This window comes from Ranitomeya variabilis, chromosome 2 (genome assembly GCF_051348905.1).
Source record: "Ranitomeya variabilis isolate aRanVar5 chromosome 2, aRanVar5.hap1, whole genome shotgun sequence".
In the NCBI taxonomy this organism is placed as follows: domain Eukaryota; kingdom Metazoa; phylum Chordata; class Amphibia; order Anura; family Dendrobatidae; genus Ranitomeya; species Ranitomeya variabilis.
The window spans coordinates 330,631,868-330,639,478 of NC_135233.1; positions in this window are offsets into that span (position 1 = coordinate 330,631,868).

Genomic DNA, 7,611 nt, shown 5'->3' on the forward strand with positions numbered 1-7,611 from the left:
GACAAAATTGTCAGGGCAGAGCAGCCTTCTTTATTAGAAGAAATCTGCTCTTTGGTCAAGCAAGAGGTGCAATCATCCCTAGCGGCCTTTACCCCTCCACCCCCACCGCCACTCTCCCCAGCTAAAAAAAGGAAAATCCAGGATGAGGATTCTGAATCTGAATCAGACCTCTCCTATGCCTCATCCTCGGGTCGTCGGGAAGAACCTACGTCCCCTATAACCTCTGAAGCTAGGAAATATCTTTTCTCTTGAGAATGGGTTGAGGATTTAGTGGCTGCAGTGCGCAGTACTATGGGGCTGGAGGAAGAGTCAGAACCGCAGTCCATACAGGACCAGATGTTTGGTGGTATAACTAAGGGTAAACGGGTGGGGTTCCCAATTCATTCAAATATATCTGATATGATTGATCAGGAGTGGGAACTACCTGAAAAACGTCTCAGTACCCCATCAGAGATGAAGCATAGATTCCCCTTAGAAGGGGATTCGGCCAAATGGGATATCCCCAAGGTTGATTCACAAGTGGCAAGAGTGGCTAAGAGAACAGCTCTTCCATTCGAAGACTCGTCACAATTAAAAGATCCGATGGACAGAAAAATAGAAAGTCTGTTGAAAAAATTGTGGGAGACCTCCACGGTAGCACTCAAAGCCAATATTGCTTCCACATGTGTGGCGAGAGCACTTTTTCGCTGGTTAGGCGAACTGGAATCCCACATATCCCAGGGCACTTCTAGAGCTGAATTGCTAGACTCTCTACCCAGTCTCCTTAGAGCCACGGGTTTCCTAGCGGATGCATCCATGGAAACCATCAGAATTGCTGCGAGGTCTTTGGTACAGACTAATTCAGCCAGAAGAGCGCTTTGGCTAAAAATGTGGTCTGGTGATATAACCTCAAAAGCCAAATTAGGCGCCATACCGTTTAAGGGTAACTATGTTTTCGGACCTTCCCTAGATGACATCTTGGAAAAGGCAACCAATAAGAAAAAAGCCCTCCCGGAACAAAAAGCTCCCATAAAGAAGTTTTTTCGTCCCTTTCAGGCCCAAACCTCTCAGAGAGGGAAAGGCAAGTCCAGGAGATGGAGTTACCCGAAAGGAGGGGGAAGAAATATCCTTATCCCTCAGCAGCAGCAACAGCAGTCTCAGCAGGAAAAGCGGTGACTTCGACCCGGTGGGGGGGGAGACTCTCAAAATTTGTACTCCAGTGGCAAAACATCACCAATTGCCCCTGGGTCCTCAACGTCATCAAAGAGGATCTCTTAATAGAATTCATTTCCTCCCCCCCGCGGGGTCTAAAGATTACCGCCCTTCCCTCCTTGAAAGACCAGGCCATATTAGAGTCGGGTCTCAGGGCCCTAAAAATGTCAAATGCAATATCTCGGGTTCCGGAATCAGAGAGAGATCGGGGGCATTTCTCCCGTCTGTTTCTGGTTCCCAAACCATCGGACGAGTCCCGTATTATTATAAATCTAAAGGGCCTCAACCGGCATGTCAAATACCGAAGATTCAAGATGAAATCAGTGAAAAATGCCATTCCCTTGATAAGCCCGCACTCCTTCATGGCTACGATTGATCTGAAAGATGCTTACTTTCACATCCCCATTCACCAGAGACATCGTCAGTATCTCAAATTTGCAGTACAGAAGGGACATCTAATAGAGCACTATCAGTTCAACGTCCTTCCGTTTGGGATCTCCTCTGCTCCAAGAGTATTTTCCAAAATAATGGGGGAAGTAGTCTCCTTTATCCGGAGGCAAGGCGTCTGTATAGTGCCGTATCTGGACGACCTTCTGTTAGTGGCTCCCACCAAACAAACCCTGGAGTCTCATGTATCAAAGACTCTCAATATTCTGACATCTCTTGGATGGGTTCCGAATCTGGAAAAATCACACCTGAGACCCTCCAAATGCAGGAAATTCCTGGGAGTTCTTCTAGACTCTGCAAGACAAATGTCCTTCCTTCCATTGGAACATCGTCTAACCCTAATATCAAAGGTCAAGACGTTCAGAGATGCCAGATCCCCTACAATCAGAGAAGGCATGTCCCTTCTAGGATCTATGACAGCCTACATCCAATCGGTACCATGGGCCCAAGCCCACTCCAGAATTCTTCAGGCACATATCCTGCAGAATTGGAACGGTCGTCCCAGTTCCTTGAACAAGAGGTTGTACACACCAGGATGTGTCAAAGCCTCCTTGGCGTGGTGGATAACCCCAAAAAACCTACAAAAGGGAGTCAGTTGGGCGCAGGTCCCTCTGACTACCGTTACAACAGATGCCAGCGAGAGGGGCTGGGGGGCCATGATAAATCACATCCCTTTCCAGGGTCTCTGGGACCAGTCGACAAGCAGGAAGTCATCCAACTACAGAGAACTAAAAGCTGTAGAGGAAGCTCTGCTTGTAGGGGGTCACCTTATCAAGGGATATCACGTCCGAGTATATTCGGACAATATGACTACGGTGGCTCACATCAGACGTCAGGGCAGTTCAAAAAACAACAACCTGAAGAACATATCTGCCAGACTATGTTCTTGGGCAGAAAGACATCTTTTATCCCTGACGGCAGTTCACCTAAAAGGCTCGTCCAACACTCAAGCAGACTATTTAAGTCGCCAGGACATACATCCGGGGGAATGGTGTCTGAGCAACCGAAGTTTCGAGATGCTGGTGAACAAGCGGGGTCTCCCAGAAATCGACCTATTTGCATCTCGCCAAAACGCGAAAGTCAAAGCCTTCTTCTCCCTAAACCCCAGAGACTGCTCCAAAGGAGTGGATGCTCTGGCCCAGAAATGGAATTTCCGGCTGGCCTATGCATTTCCACCGATTCCAATACTGGCAAAAGTCTTGCAGAAAGTTCGGGAAGAACGGACACCTACTATATTGGTAGCCCCGTTGTGGCCAAAAAGGAGCTGGTACAACCTGATAATGAATTTACAGGCAGATGGCCCGTTCCAGTTTCAGATGGAGGAAGACCGTCTTTCTCAAGGACCAATCCATCTCCTGGATGCTCACAAATGGAATCTGGCGGCATGGCTACTGAAGCCCAGGTATTGATAGCCAAAGGACTATCAGAGCCAGTGGTTTTCGCGCTTCAAAAATCAAGGAAACCAGTAACCATTGCAATATACAATAAGGTCTGGAAGAAATTTGTATCATTTTGTCTTCCTCAAGTACCAGATCCCTTCAATCCAAATTTATCACAAATTCTAGACTTTCTGCAAAAAGGATTAGAGATAGGCCTCAGGCCTAGCACTCTTAAAGTCCAAGTTTCCGCCCTCAGTTCAATATTTGATCAGGATCTGGCAAATCATCGCTGGATTAAAAGGTTCATGATATCAGCTTCTAGGATGAACCCTAAGAAACAAATAACAGTACCACTATGGGATCTCAATCTGGTGTTACAAGGGCTTATAGGTCCACCCTTCGAACCATTATCCTCCTGCTCCCAGAAAAATCTGATCTACAAAACAATTTTTCTAGTGGCCATTACATCAGCAAGGAGGGTGGGAGAATTACAGGCCCTCTCAATGAGAGAACCATACTTGTCCATTCGAGATGACTCTATAATACTGCGCCTAGACCCTTCCTTTCTTCCAAAGGTCGTATCAGATTTCCACCGCTCTCAAGAAATTGTTCTACCTTCTTTTTGCCAAATTCCTACAAATCCAAAAGAAGAGAGATTTCATATGCTGGACGTCAGACGCATTGTATTATTTTACCTAGAGCAAACCAGCTCTTACAGAATTGACCAGAATCTGTTTGTCCATCCATCAGGACAAAATAAAGGGAAGAAGGTAGCCAAAAGTACTATTGCCAACTGGATCAAGAAAGCGATAGCAGAAGCATATCTTGCTCAAGATAAAACCCCTCCAGTGGGAATTAAGGCTCATTCAACTAGATCAACCTCAGTCTCCTGGGCAGAAAGAGCAGGTGCATCGGCAGAACAAATCTGCAGGGCAGCTACATGGTCTTCGTTGCATACTTTCTCCAGACATTACAGATTGGACATAATGCCCAACAAGGATTTAGCTTTCGTCCGGAAAGTACTCCAGGCCGTTGTCCCTCCCTAGCACCAAATTAGTTGGTATTCCTCCATATGCCGTCGTGGAAGGTGACTAGAGAAAATAGAATTATTCTTACCGTTAATTCGGTTTCTAGGAACCTTCCACGACGGCGCTAGTTCCCTCCCTATACTCCTGGATTTAAATCTGGGTTTCAAGGTAAACTGGTGCTATGGTTTTCAGTTATAAGTCACTGGTGAGGGGGAGGTGGGAGGGCCTTTTAACCTCTCCGTATTTCCTGTTCCCCATTAGGGCAAAGAGGCAACCTCCATATGCCGTCGTGGAAGGTTCCTAGAAACCGAATTAACTGTAAGAATAATTCTATTTTTTTTCACTTTTTTTTTTTATATACACCATGTTCACTGAATGCTAAAACTGACCTACCAATATGATTCTCCAGGTCATTACGAGTTCATAGACATCAAACATGTCTAGGTTCTTTTTTTATTTAGGTGGTGAAAAAAAATCAAACCCATGTCCACCTCCTACTGACACTAAGCTAAAACTGAATATCCTAGTGCCAGTCAGTGGGGTGTATACTGCAGGGGAGGAGCGAACCTTCTTTGTATCACTTAGTGTCAGCCTCCTAGTGGCAGCAGCATACGCCCGTGGTCTGTGTCCCCCCAATGAAGCAATAGAGAAAAAAATCAAAACTTTGGAAAAAAAAACAAAAAGCGCCATTTTCCAAGACCTGTAGCGTCTCCATTTTTTGTGATTTGGGGCTGGGTGAGGGATTATTTTTTGCGTGCTGAGCTGTCGTTTTTATTGATACTTAATTGTAAAGTGCTGCGGAATATGTTGGCGCTATATAAATAAAGATTATTATTATTATTATTGATACCATTTTGGTGTAGATATGATCTTTTGATCGCCCATTATTGCATTTTATTGCAATGTAGCGGTGACCAGAAAAACATAATTCTGGCGTTTTGAATTTTTTTATTGGTACGACGTTTACCGATCGGGTTCATTTTTTCTTATATTGATAAGATTCTGAACTCGGCGATACTAAATATGTGTATGTTTAATTTTTTTTTATTTTTTTTAATGGGGCTGATTTGAACTTTCATTTATTTATTTATTTTTGTTTACTTCTTGCATGCTTCAATAGTCTCCATGGGAGACTATCAGATCGCCTGTATATAGTAGAAATGCTCACTTGCTATGAGCGCCGACCACCGGCCGGTGCTCATAGCAATACGGCTATGACAACCATAGAGGTCTGCTGGAGACCTCTGGTTGTCATGCCAACCCATCGGTGACCCGCGATCACGTGACTGGGTCACCGATTGGTGGGATTTCCGGCGCACTTACCGACATTTGACAGCGACATTTAACAGGTTAACATCCGCTGGTGGATCGCAATTGCACCCGTGGCTGTTAGAGGCGCTTGTTACCTGTTTTGAACAGATGACATGTTTCGGGAAAGACGTGGGCTCAGCGCCAGAGCCCACATCAAAAGGACGCCCAATGTCGGAAAGGGGTTAGCGTTCTAAATGCTCATGTCAATCTCTGGCGTTATTTAAGGTGCTGGATCCCAGAGGCGCAATGTTTTGGATGGCTGTTGAATCTCCCTGTCGTCATATGAACTTTTTTTTTTTAGTTCATAAATTAATAGTGCACATGAAGCAACTTTGCAATATATCTTATCAGAGAAATCTGATTTCTTTTTTTTCTTCTCCTTTCATTCTATCTACTCATCTTTCATTCAATTAGTGTGTAAAACCTGTATGCAGAGAAGACAGATGACAGTTGGTGCCTATAAAATTTGATTGAGGGTGGCTGGTTTTTACGGTACCCTGTCACATGATTGGCGTTATTCGCCGAATAACGGCGATCACAAAAAAAACCTGATTTTACAATTCATCTCTCTCCTCTGATACGATCTAGCATATTGGAAAAGAGAGATATTGGGTCCCCTGTGCCTCCCCGGTACTTCCGCCATCCCCTGGCCCTCCTGCTCTGTTCCCCAGCCCTCCGCATCATCCTGGAAGAAAATGGCTGGTGAATGCGCAGTGCGCCCGCTGAGATCTGCTGGCCGGTACCTGGAAACAATAGTGCATTTTTCCTATTGGTTCATTTTTTGTTGTGAATTCTGCTCTTGGGCTCCCTCCGGTGGTTGTGTTGTGAATTCTGCTCTTGGGCTCCCTCCGGTGGTTGTTGGTGGTAGTGCAGCTGTCTTGGGGTTGTAATCCAGGGCAGGTGTTTCTGCTGATTGCAGTTTTACTAGGTATTTAGGTGTGCAGGATCCATGAGTCCTTGCCAGTTGTCCATTGTACCTGGAGGGATTGCATCTCTCTCTGGCTCCTCATGCCCTGCTGCCAATTCAGCTAAGATAAGTGTCTGGTGTTTTGTCTCTGTGCACACATGCAGTGTGCTTTGCAATTCATTGTGTTTTTGTCCAGCTTAGACTTTTGGATTTTTCAGTCATGCTGGATTCTCAGGAGATGCAGATATACTTTCTATGTCTTTAGTTAGATGTAGAATATTTGTATTATCTGCTGTGGATATTTTTAGGATTTTAATACTGACCGCTTAGAATTCTGTCCTATCCTTTTCTATTTAGCTAGAAGTGCCTCTTTTGCAAAATCCTGTTTTTCTGCCTGCGTGTGTCTTTCCTCTTATACTCACAGTCAATATTTGTGGGGGGCTGCCTATCCTTTGGGGTTCTGCTCTGAGGCAAGATAGAATTCCCATTTCCATCTATAGGGTTATTTAGTCCTCCGGCTGTGTCGAGGTGTCTAGAACTTGTTAGGTACATCCCACGGCTACTTCTAGTTGCGGTGTTAGTTTAGGGTTTGCGGTCAGTACAGGTACCACCTACTCCTGAGAAAGTCTCTCATGCGGCTCCACGGTCACCAGATCATAACAGTACAACTGGCCAACAATGAGTTAAATGCATCTCAGAAGAAGGGAAGAAAGAGCCATTTTTTTTTCTGTAGCCTGCTTTGTCTTTTCTTCCCTCTTTTCCTCTGGGTGACTGAGGAGTCTTGTGCTAGCATGGATGTTCAGGGATTAGTTTCTCGTGTAGACCAGCTTGCTGCTAGGGTACAGGGTATTTCTCTTCTGCTGCGTGGCGACCCTCAGGATTGGGCATTTTCCCTGGAATCTGGGAATCCGGCCTTGCTTAATGTAGATGCCTTTTTTCAGGCTCTAGGATTATTATATGATGAACCAAATTCTGTGGATCAAGCGGAGAAGACCTTGTTGGCCCTGTCTCAGGGTCAAGAAGCCGCAGAATTGTATTGTCAGAAATTTAGAAAATGGTCTGTGCTGACTAAATGGAATGAGGATGCTTTGGCGGCAATTTTCAGAAAGGGTCTTTCTGAATCTGTTAAAGATGTTATGGTGGGGTTTCCCACGCCTGTTGGTCTGAGTGATTCTATGTCTCTGGCCATTCAGATTGATCGGCGCTTGCGGGAGCGCAGAACTGTGCGCGCTGTGGCGTTGTCCTCAGAGCAGATGCCTGAGCCTATGCAGTGCGATAGGATTCTGTCTAGAACGGAACAACAAAGATTCACACGTCAGAATAGGTTGTGTTTTTATTGTGGCGATGC